General features: G+C 40.9%; 1 protein-coding gene across 6 annotated transcripts in view; it reads right to left on the reverse strand.

Moving 5' to 3' along the window:
- The window catches only part of AGBL4 (AGBL carboxypeptidase 4), a 1,466,214-nt gene that overhangs the window by 561,718 nt on the left and 891,520 nt on the right, over positions 1–12,976 (reverse strand). The window lies entirely within an intron of this gene.

A 12,976-nucleotide genomic window follows, 5' to 3' on the forward strand; every position in this document is an offset into this window, starting at 1 on the left:
ACAGAATTCTTGATTTTCTTTCTTCAGTGGTACTAACCAGCCACTGAATCTAGAAACCTAGTAGTCATCCTTGGATCCTCTCTTTCTATCATATCCCACATTAAATTTACAAGCAAGTTTGTTTGATTCACTCTCAGAAATGTATCTTAAGTGCAGTCACTCTTCAGCTCTCCACCTCCAGCCCTCACTAGCTCTCCCCTAGACCACTGCAGATACTTCTTTACTGGTGTCCTTTAAACCACCATTTTCTTTCTTCTGGGCCACTGTAGCAGCCTCTCCACAGCCTCTCTGCCCAAAGTCCTCCTTATCTTTCTCCTGGACCACTTCAGCACCTCTTTATTGACCTCTTGTCTTTAATCTTGCTTTTTACCCTTCACTGCCCAATTCAGTCTATTCTTTTCCTAGCAGCCAAAGTGATGTTTTAAATACAAATCAGATTCCCATCACTTTGCTTGTTGTAAATCTTCTAGTGGCTTTACATTAAAAATTCAAGGCAAAATCCAAAGTCCTTACTGCAGACTTCCAAGTTCTACCTCTCATCCAACTTGCAGCTATTTCACAGATCTCTTTCTTACCACTTGCCCACTCTGTTACACCAGCAATCTTGAAACATAGATATGAAACACTGTCTAGCACATATTAAAATGATTAATAGACATCTATTAACTAAATCCTGTTTCTTTAGGGTCTGCACAAGGACTAGCACATAATATTTGGCAAAAATATTTATGAAACCCAAACAAACATGAATATTAAATGGTATGTGAATAAGAATACATTTGGAGCCAGTCAGACTCAAGGTTACAAAGCCACTTTTAAAGTCCTACTCAAGGATGGTAGACAGTCCAGGTGTATTAATCCATTTTCACACTACTACAAAGAAATACCTGAAACTGGGTAATTCATAAAGGAAAGAGATTTAATTGACTCACTGTGCCACATGCCTGGGGAGGCTTTGGGAAACTTACAATCATGATGGAAGGGGAAGCAGGCACATCTTACGTGGCAGCAGGTGAGAGAGAAACTGTGTGAAGGAGGAGCTGTCAAACACTATAAAACCATCAGTTCTCATGAGAACTCACTCACTATCATGAGAACAGCATGGGGGAAACCACCCCCATGATCCAATCACCTCCCTCCCTTGACACATGGGGATTACAATTTGAGATGAGATTTGGGTAGGGACACACAGCCAAACCATATCACTGGGTAAGTGGGCTTACTCTGAAATCCTAACCCTTGTAGTGTAGGCACTTCTGAATAATCCTACCCAGGTAAAAATGGTGGAATTGAGTCTTGAACTATGAGAGAAGGAATGAATTTCCCTTCATCTATTCTGATTTTTCATTTTTGTTTTCATAATTAGCATCCTTGCCAAGTAGCACCCAGCTTGGGCTTAAACTTCTCCAGTACCTGAACAGTCACTGACACATTTGCCAAAGTTTTGCCTGCTTTATCAATTCTCCCAGATTATTTCTTTTCCTTTGACAAAACTAGTGCTAAGACATTTAGAAAAAAGAAGGGAAGAGAAGGTATTTTCTGAGCATCTATTTTATGCCAGTAACTGTGTTAATTGCTTTACCCAACTTAGCATATTTAATATTCTTAACTACTTGAAAATCCTCAATTAAAGTCTAGAGAGATGATAGGACTTGCCTAAATCTTAATTTGAACTGAGGAAATTTCTCAATTTTGTATGAAAAACAGCCAACAAAAACACAACAAAACAAACAGAATAGCACATGAATGTTAATAGAGTCCCAACAGGAAACTAGATGGCTCACACAAAGTAGTTAATGTTCTAGGAGAGTACAAAGTTGAACTATTTTCAAAGGTGTAAGCAGAGTATAGAAGAACCTGAAGCAACAATATTGTACCCAGAGGTTAGAGAATACCTGGAGGCTAAAGAGAAAAGGGAAAGAGGGGCTACCAGGCTCTGTAAGCTGAGGGGTCACTTTATATTAATAGCAACTATGACTTTCAACCAAAGGACATAGCCATCCCTCACTGACTCCCAGTGAGGGAAATGAAGAAATGAATACCCCAACTTTGTTTCTCCCTCCCTCTGATTTTTTGGAGGTACCCCTGATTGGCTGAAATCACAGGTCAAGGCAGTCTATGGATGTGCTCCATACAAGTTAGACTTGGGGCAGGCTGGAAGATAGAGATAATGCAAAAAGTTACGGAGAGGAATAGGAGAGACAATGGAATATATGCTCCTTACCCACTTAAAGAAGTTCATGGAAAGCTTTAAATAAACTAGAATTTGGATTACATTTCTTTGTCTAAATTGCCATATTGTATGTTTTAATCTGCCAATTCTTGTTTTGTTCACCATAATGCTTGAAACAAAAGATTCTCTTTAAATGATTATTATTTTGCAATTACAGTCCAATTTAATAAAAATCATGTGCTTTTTCATATCAACTTTTCTGAAAATTCCTTTTTGGTATTTCATGAACATCCCATAGTCCTTCCAGAGCATTTATATATAGGTTTTTTTCATTGTTTCTCTAAAACAATTAGAATTTCATTATTATATTTGAAATTTTAATATAGTCATTATAATGTCAAAGGAAACTTCTCTGAGACACATTCATATTTTCATATTAATAGAAGTGTTATTATAATGTTAATAGAAAAATGGGTTTAATCAATTATTTAATTCATTCATTAACTACACACTACCCTAAAACTCAAGAGAATGTAAAACAAACAGCTCATTTGAACAACAAAAAAGGATTGTGCTTTGGAAACATTCAAGGTATATTCAAAAACTTTAAATAACTGTAATCTAGATTGACTAATTCCATAAACATAGAAAAAGCATGCCATATAAAAATGATTCAGCTCCTGGAGTCAGACATACAAGGGATAAAGTCCCAGTTCTACAGTTTCCTAGCTGTTTGATTTTGCAGTCTTAAAGTCTCTGAGCCTCAGTTTCTTTGTCTACAAAATGGGTGAATTAATTTGAATCTCACACGGTTGTCTGAGAACTGTGGTAAGTAAAATATGCAAGAATTCTACTACAGTGCTTGACACATTGAAGATGCTCAGGAAATAGGAGGTAATATCTGTTAATTTTTATTCTCAAATAGGGCTTATAACAGATATCCTTACCTCTCTTTCTACTTAAGGATATCTTTTATATCATCTCTCACTTCAGAGCCTGAAACTAGACCAAGGCAAGAAGTCCTCTGCTTCTACCCCTCTGGGCTCTGCCCCATCATTCTTTCTACTCTAAGAAAAAGGCACTCACCAAGCCAAAGTTCCCCATCCCCCAGAAGTATTTTTCCAAGTCTTAGCATAGTAAAGGAAAAAGCCAAAGGTTTTTTTATACCTTCAATAGAAAAGAAACCACTCCCAATTCTGTTGCACTCTAAGATCCAACACAGGGGCAGAGGAGCTAGAGATAGGAAACTTGAAAATGTCAATCCATGAAGAGAAATGACCTTTTCCACATGTTTGGCACAGTCCTTCCCTAAGGAAGCTGGCATTTAAAAAGAAGGCTGAATTTAGGAGCAACAGTAGGTATCATTACTCCAATTTCAAAAGGTAGAAAACAAGATCAATGACAAACCAGATTTTGATTGAGAGGAAGGCCACCGAAGCAGATGCCAAGGACGTTAATCTCTAAGATGTGTTCAACATAAATTAAAGCATAATGAGATGATGATAAAAACTGCATGTAATGGAACTATCCACTATATGTACTTAGAAGTAATGCCCTGTAAACTGCTGGGGTAGATGTGTATGTAGGAGAGAAGACACCCATGCCTAAGTTACAACAAATTTTTACTAATTGGATAGAGGAAAAAGGAAAGCCCTTAGTTTCAGGCTTTCATTTTGCTGAGAGGATTTTACAAATTTGGGGCCAATGGTGAGTGTATCAGTTCATTCTAATGCTGCTAATAAAAATGTATCCAAGACTGGGTAACTTATAAAAGAAAGAGGGTTAATGGACTCACAGTTCCACATGGCTGGGAAGGCCTCACAGTCATGGTGAAAGGTGAGGAAGGGGCAAAGCCACGTTTTACATGTGGCAGGCAAGAGAGCTTGTACTGGGGAACTCCCATTTATTAAATCATCAGATCTCATGAGACTTATTCACTACCACAAGAACAGCATAGGGAAACTGCTACCATGATTCAATTATCTCCACCTGGCCCTGCCCTGGACATGTGGCGATTATTACAATTTAAGGTGAGATTTGGGTGGGGACACAGCCAAACCATATCATTCTGCCCATGGCCTCTCCCAAATATCATGTCCTCACATTTCAAAACCAATCATGCCTTCCAACAGTCCCCCAAAGTCTTAACTCATTTCAACATTAACTTAAAAGTCCATAGTCCAACATCTCATCTGAAACAAGGCAAGTCTCTTCCACCTATGAGCCTGTAAAATCAAAAGCAAGTTAGTTACTTCCTAGATACAATGGAGGTACATATACCCATTTTAAATGGGAGAAATTGGCCGAAACAAAGAGGCTGCAGACCCCCTGCAAGTTTGAAATGTAGCAGGTCAGTCAAATCTTAAAGCTCCAAAAGGATTTCTTTTGACCCCATGTCTCACATTCAGGTCATGCTGATGTAAGAGGTGGATTCCCATGGTCTTGAGCAGCTCTGCCTCTGTGGCTTTGTAGGGTACAGCCACCCTACTGGCTGCTTTCATGGGCTGGTGTTGAGTGTCTACAGTTTTTTCAGGAGCACAGTGTAAGCTGTTGGTGGATCTACCATTCTGGGGTCTGAAGGATGGTGGCCCTCTTCTCACAGCTCCACTAAGCAGTGCCCCAGTGGGGACTCCGTGTTGGGACTCCAACCCCACATTTCTCTTCTTCATTGCCCTAGCAGAGGGTCTCCATGAGGGTCCTGCCCCTGCAGAAAACTTTTGCTTGGACATCCAGGCATTTCCATACATCATCTGAAATCTAGACGGAGGTTCCCAAACCTCAATTCTTGACTTCTGCACACCTGCAGGCTCAACACCATGGAAGTTGCCAAGGCTTGGGGCTTGCACCCTGTGAAGCCAGGGCCGAAGCTGAACCTTGGCCCCTTTTAGCCACAGCTGTAGAGGTTGGGATGCAGGGCACCAAGTCACCATGTAAGAGCAGGGGGCCCCTGGGCCCGGCCCACAAAACCATTTTTCCTGCTAGTTTCCCAGGCCTGTGATAGGAGGGGCTGCCATGAAGTTCTCCAACATGCCCTGGAGACATTTTGCCTCCTTGTTATTTATGCAAATTTCTGCAGCCCTATTGAATTTCTCCTCAGAAAATTGGTTTTTCTTTTCTACAGCATCATCAGGCTGCAATTTTTCCGAACTTTTATGCTGTGCTTTCCTTTTAAACATAAGCTCCAATTCCAAATCATATCTTTGTGAATACATAAAACTGAATGCTTTTAAGAGCATCCAAGTCATATCTGAATGCTTTACTGCTTAGAAGTTTCTTTCACTAGACACTCTAAATCATCTCTCTCAAGTTCAAAGTTCCACAGATCTCTAGAGCAGGGGCAAAATGCTGCCAATCTCTTTGCTAAAGCATAACAAGAGTCGCCTTTGCTCCTGTTCCCAACAAGTTCCTCATCTCCATCTGAGACCACCTCAGCCTGGACTTTATTGTCCATATCACTATCAGCATTTTGGTCAAAGACATTCAGCAAGTCTCTAGGAAGTTCCAAATTTCCCCACATCTTCCTGTCTTCTGAGCCCTCCAAGTCTCTAGGAAGTTCCAAACTTTCCCACATTTTTCTTTCTTCTGAGCCCTCCAAACTGTTCCAGTCTCTGTCTGTTACCCAGTTCCAAAGTCACTTCCACATTTTCAGGTATCTTTAGAGCAGCACCCTACTCTACCATTACCAATTTACTGTATTAGTTCATTCTCATGCTGCTAATAAAGACATGCCTGAGACTGAGTAATTATTAGAGCAGGCAAGAGTGCTTGTGCAGGGGAGCCCCCATTTATAAAACCATCAGATCTCATGAGACTTACTGACTACCATGAGAACAGTATGTGGGAACCACCCCCATGATTCAATTATCTCCACGTGGCCCTGCTTTTGACACATGGGGATTATTACAGTTCAAGGTGAGATTTGGGTGGGGACACAGCCAAACCATATCACTGAGTTTTTCAAGATAACAGAGCAGAAACCATATCTGATAACCCGGGATCTTCCTTTTGGCCTCTTCCCTCCTGCAGCACTCAGACTCTTCTCTAGACTAAACTGTTGACAAAAATACCATAAAAAATATCAGATTAGAGGGGTTCCAAATCAATGATTGGCTTGAGACAGCCACACACCTTGGTCTGAGCTTAACAGCTATTAAGTGATGGGTCTGAGACCACCATTTTGTCCTTTTTGACTCCAAATTCTAAGTTGTCTTCACTTACCTACTGTGAATTTCAAGGTGTGATGGTTTAATTTTGTTGTTGTTAATTTGACTGAGCCAAGGGATGCTGACAGCAGTGAAACATTATTTCTGGGTGTATTTGTCACAGTATTTTCATAAGAGATTAGCATTTGAATTGTTAGACTGAGTAAAGAAAATAACCTGTGCAGGTGGACATCATGGCATCTGTTGAGGATGTAAATAAAACAAAAAAGTAGGAGAGCAAATTTGCTGTCTCTGCTTGAGCTGAAACATCCATCTCTTCCTGCCTTGGACATTGGCATTCCTGGTTCTTAGCTCTTGGATTTAGACTGGGACTTTCATCATCATCATCATCAAATCATTCTCTTGCCCCAATGCTCAGGCCTTTGGACTTACACTGGGATTTACACACTTGTCTCCCCTGGTTCTCAGGCCTTTGGTGTTAGACTGAATTACATCACCAGCTTTCTTGGTTCCCTAGCTTGCAGATAGCAACTTGTGGGACTTCTTGGACTTCACAATCATGTGAGCCAATTACTATAAAAATATCTATCTAGGGGTTGGGTCAAGATGGTGGACTAGAAGCAGCTCATGTGTTCTCCTCTCATGGAGAGAAAACAAAAGGAAACAAAAGGGCTAGTGAACATTGACTCTGCAGGGCAATCATCTGAGAAACCATGTCGGGATCCATCAAGCAGCAGGGGGCGTAGAGAGCAGAGAGTAGTGAATCTGGGTACCAGCCTTTCTGGGCTCAGTGCAGAGACAGGAAAACTTATTCAACAGAAGAAAGGGTGAGTAAGGGAGGGCCTCCTGGGGGATTCATTCTCTCCACAGGGACCTATGCAAGATTAAAAATGGGAGACCCTCTCTAGCTCCCCTGTTTCCCCCCACCATACTTCTATACTGAGGCAGAGAGCCACCTGGACATTTTGTGGGGGCAACTCTTGAGTCCAAGGGGACTTCTACATGTCTTGGGCCCCAGAGCAGATCAGCATTGGTGTCATCACCCCAATAGAGGCCACAGTCATAGTAAGATTGGAGTAAGATTGCTCCACCACTTTGTTAGACAAGGTGTGGTGCCAACCTCCAGCCCAGTGGTCCCATTTCTGTCTGAACTCAGGCAGTGGCTGCAGACTCCTATTGTCCTGGGAAGCACCTGGACAAGGCAGGTGACCACCCCCTACCCCAACCACTGGTAGCCAGGCGGCAGCAGGCAATACCTGCTAGAGCTTCTAGCCCACTGGTCCTACTTCTATGTGAATTCAGCCAGTGGTCTGAGCCTCCCATTGTCCTGAGACACACTCAGACACTAGGGTAGGCAACCTTGCCCATTCCCACTGCTGGTAGCAAGACTGGCAACACCTGCTACAACTTCCAGTCCAGCAGTCTTACTTCTGGCTTGACTCAGCTGGCAGCTGCAGCCTCCTGTTTTTTCCAGAAAAGCAGAAGGGGTGACCTCACCACCTCTGCTGCTGGTAGCCAGGTGGGTAATGTCTTCTAGAACTTCCAGCTTCTGTGTAAACTCAGCTGGAGGTTACAGCCTCCTGTTGTCCCAGGAAACACCTGGACAACAGAGCAGACAACCCCACTCATCCTGCCACTGGTATCCAGGCAAGCTATATCTGCTAAAGCTTCCACCCAAGCAGTCCTACTTCTGCTTGAATTTGCCAAGGGGTGCAGGCTCCCATTGCTGCAGAAACACCTAGACAGCAGAGTGGGTAACTCCACTCACCCTTGCCTCTTGTAGCCAGATGGGCCACACCTGCTAGAGCTTCCTGCCCAGCGGTCCTGCCTCCTACTGAATTCTGTGGGAAGGCACATCCCCGTATTCCCCCAGGAGGCACTCAGACAGCAGATTAGGGCTGACCCAGCAAAGACGCAGCCTGCCTGCCAACTGTAGCCCCTGCCTGAGGGAGCCCCATGGACCAGAACACCCAAACAAAGAAACGCAAGCATGAAGACAGTAATTAGTGGAAGCTCCTTCAAGACCCAGGAGTGGTCTGGGATTGAGGCCAACCAACTGAACCCCACCTTATACCACAATCAAATTACCAATTCACCAAGGGCATCAGAGAAGGTAAAAGAACAACAACAACAAAAAAACAAACAAAGAAAAAAGCCAAAAAAACCCCACCCACCACCACCAACAAAAAAATACACACTCAAAGGACAGTAACTTCAAATATTGAGGGAACGTCAGCCCACACAGATGAGAAAGAACTAGTGCAAGAACTCTGGCAAGTCAAAGAGCCAGAGTGTCTTCTTACCTCCAAACAACTGCACTAGTTCTCCAGCAATGGTTCTTAACAAGACTGAAATGGTTGAAATGTCAGAAATAGAATTCAGAATATGGATAGGAATGAAGATCATCAACATTCAAGAGAAAGTTGAAACCTAATCCAAATTATCTAAGGACTACAATAAAATGATGTAATAGATAAAAGATGAAATGGTCATTTTAAGAAGGAACTAAAAGGAACTCATAAAGCTGAAAAACTCGCTTAAGAATTTCATAATACAATTACAAGTACTAGCAGAACTGACCATTCTGAGGAAAGAATCTCAGAGCTCAAAGACTGGTTCTCCAAAATAACTCAGTCAGACAAAATTGAGAAAAATCAATAAAGAAGAATGAACAAAACATCTTAGAAATATAGGATCACATAAAGAGACAAATCTATAACTCACTGGCATATCTGAAAGAGAGGGAGAGAAATCAAGTAACTTGTAAAACATATTTGAGGATGTCATTCACAAAAATTTCCCTAACCTCACTAGGCAGGCCAACATTCAAACCCAGGAGATGCAGAAAACCCCTGTGAGATACTGTACAAGATGACCAACCCCAAGACACTCCAAGGTCAGATTCTCCAAGGTCAAAATGAAAGAAAAAAATGTTAAAGGCAGCTAGAGAGAAGGGGCAGGTCACCTACAAAGGGAACCCCACCAGGCTAACAGAGGACCTTTCAGCAAAAACCCTACAAGCCAGAAGAGATTGAGGGTCTCTATTCAACATTCTTAAAGAAAATAAATTCTACTTAAGAATTTTATATCCAGTCAAACCCAGCTTCATAATGGAAAAATAAGGTCTTTTTCTGACAGGCAAATAGTAAGACAATTCATTACCATCCAATTTGCCTTACAAGAGGTCCTGAAGGGAGTAGTAAATACGGAAAGGAAAGACTGTTCCTGGCCACCACAAAGACACACTCAAGTATATAGACCATTGACACTATAAAGCAACCACACGATCAAGGTATTCACAATAACTAGCTAACAATATGATGACAGGATAAAACCTGCACATATCATATTAACCTTGAATGTAAATGGGCTAAATGCCTTGATTAAAAGGCACAGAGTTTGCGAGTTGCATAACGAAGGCCGAACAGTATGCTGTCTTAAAAGCAAAACAAAACTAAAAACTCTACCTCATATGCAATGACAGCTAAAAGTAAAAGGATGAAGGAAAATCTATCAAGCAAACAGAAAACAGAAAAAAGCAGGAGGTGCTATTCCAATTTTAGGCCAAAAAAAAAAAAAAAAAAAAAAAAAGAATGTCAAACCAACAATGAATAAAAAAGACAAAGAAGGGCATTACATAGTGGTAAAAAAGTTCAATTCAACAAGAAGTTCTAGCTATACTAAAAATATATACACCCAACACAGGAGTACCCTGATTCATAAAGCAAGTTCTTAGAGATCTACAAAGAGACTTAGCTAATCATGTAATAATAGTAGGAGATGTCAACATCCCATTGACAGTATTAGACAGATCATCAAGGCAGAAAATGAACAAAGATACTCAGGACCTGAACTCAACATTTGACCAAATGGGCCTAACAGACACCTACAGAACTTTCCAACCAAAACAACAGAATATACATTCTTCTCACATATTCTCAAGGCACATAGTCTAAAGTTGACCCCACAATTTGGCATAAAATAATCCTCAGCAAATTAAAAAAATCAAAATCATGTCAAACACACTCTCGAACATCAGCACAATAAAAATAGAAATCAATACTAAGAAAATTTCTCAAAACCATACAATTACATAAAAATTAAACAACCTGCTCTTGACTGACTTTTGGGTAAACAATGAAACTAAGGCAGAAATCAAGAAATTCTTGGAAACTAATGAGTACCAACATACAACATCACAGAATCTCTGGAACACAGCTAAAACAGTGTTAAGATGGAAGTTTATAGCACCAAATGCCCACATCAAAAAGTTAGAAAGATCTCAAATTTACCACCTAACATCACCTCTAGAGGAACTAAAGAAACAAGAGAAAACCAAACCCGAAGCAAGCAGAAGACAAGAAATAACCAAATTCAGAGCTGAACTGAAGGAAATTGAGATGGGGGCGGGGGGGAACCATCGAAAGATCAGTGGATACAGGAGTTGGTACGTTGAAAGAAGAAATAAGGCCGGGCGCGGTGGCTCAAGCCTGTAATCCCAGCACTTTGGGAGGCCGAGGCGGGCGGATCACAAGGTCAGGAGATCGAGACCACAGTGAAACCCCGTCTCTACTAAAAATACAAAAAATTAGCCGGGCGCGGTGGCGGGCGCCTGTAGTCCCAGCTACTCAGGAGGCTGAGGCAGGAGAATGGCGGGAACCCGGGAGGCGGAGCTTGCAGTGAGCCAAGATCGCGCCACTGCACTCCAGCCTGGGCAACAGCGTGAGACTCCGTCTCAAAAAAAAAAAAAAAGAAAGAAAGAAGAAATAAGATAGACTGCTAGCTAGACTAATAAAGAAAAAAGATATCCAAATAAATGCAATCAGAAATGACAAAGGAAACATTATCACTGATCTTACAGAAATACAAAAAACCTCAGAAACTGCTATGAACACCTCTATGCACACAAGCTAGAACATCTACAATAAACGATTACATTTCTTGAAATATCTATAGAAGACTGAACAAGGAAGAAACTGAATCTCTGAACAGAACAATAATGAGTTCTGAAATTGATTCAGTAATAAAAAGTCTACCAACCAGAAAAAGCCCGACCAGATGGAGTCACAGCCAAATTCTACCAGTTGTATAAAGAAAAGCTGGTACAATTCCTACTGAAACTATTCCAAAAAATTGGGGAGGAGGGACTCCTATCTAACTCATTCTATGAGGCCGGCATCATCCTGGCCACCAAAACTTGGCAGAGACACACACACAAAATAAAACTTCAGGCCAGTATCCTTGATGAATACTGATGCAAAAATCCTCAGCAAAATACTAGCAAACCAAGACCAGCAGCACATCAAAAAGCTAATATGCCATGATCAAGCAGGCTTTATCCCTAGGATGCAAGGTTGGTTCAACATTGCAAATCAATTAAATGATTCACCAAGTGAACAGGAGTCAAAAACTACATCATCTCAATAGATGCAGAAAAGACTTCTGATAAAATTCAACATGGCTTCATGTTAAAAATCCTCAACAAAATAGGCATTGAAAGAACATACCTCAAAATAACGACATCCATCTATGACAAACTTACAGCCAATATACCGAATGGGCAAAAACTGGAAGCATTCTCTTTGAGAACTGGAACAAGATAAGAATGCTCACACTTACCACTCCTATTCGATATAATACTAAAAGTCCTAGCCAGAGCAATCAGGCAAGAGAACAAAATAAAAGGCATCCAAATAGAAAGAGAGGAAGTCAGACTATCCCCATTTTCAGACTATCCCCATTTTCAGACTATATAATTCTATACCTAGAAAACCCCACACTCTCTTTCCAAAAGCTCCTGGATCTGACAAACAACTTTAGCAAAGTTTCAGGATGCAAAATCAATGTACAAAAATCAGTAGCATTTCTGTACACTAACAATGTCTAAGCTGAGAACCAAATCAAGAATGCAATCCCATTCACAATAGCCACAAAAGAATAAAGTACCTAGGGATATAGCCAACCCGGGAGATGACAGACCTCCGCAATGAGAATTACAAAACACTGCTCAAAGAAATGAGAGATGATGCAAACAAAAGGATAAATATTCCATGCTCATGGATAGGAAGACTCAATATCGTTAAAGTGGCCATACTGCCCAAAGCAATTTATAGATTCAATGCTATTCCTATGAAACTACCAATGACATTCTTTGCAGAATTAGAAAAAAACTATTTTAAAATTCATGTGGAGTCAAAAAAGAGCTCAAATAGCCAAGGCAATCCTAAGCAAAAGGAGCAAAGCTGGAGGCATCATGCTACCTGACTTCAAACTGCATTACAAGGCCACAGTAAGCAAAACAGCATAGTACTGGTACAAAAACATACACATAGACCAATGGAACAGAATAGAGAGCCCAGAAATAAAGCTGCACACCCACAACCATCTGATCTTTGACAAAGTTTACAAAAACAAACAATGGGAAAAGGACCCCCATTCAATTAGTTGTGCTGGGATTCCTGGCTAGCCATATGCAGAAGAGTGAAGCTGGACTTGTTCCTTACACCATATACAAAAATAAACTCAAGATGGATTAAAAACTTCAATGTAAAACCTAAACTATAAAAATTCTAGAAGATAACCTAGGAAATATCATTCTGGACCTAGGCCCTGGAAAAATTTCATGACAAAATTGCCAAAA

The sequence above is a fragment of the Macaca thibetana genome, chromosome 1, assembly GCF_024542745.1.
Source record: "Macaca thibetana thibetana isolate TM-01 chromosome 1, ASM2454274v1, whole genome shotgun sequence".
NCBI lineage: Eukaryota > Metazoa > Chordata > Mammalia > Primates > Cercopithecidae > Macaca > Macaca thibetana.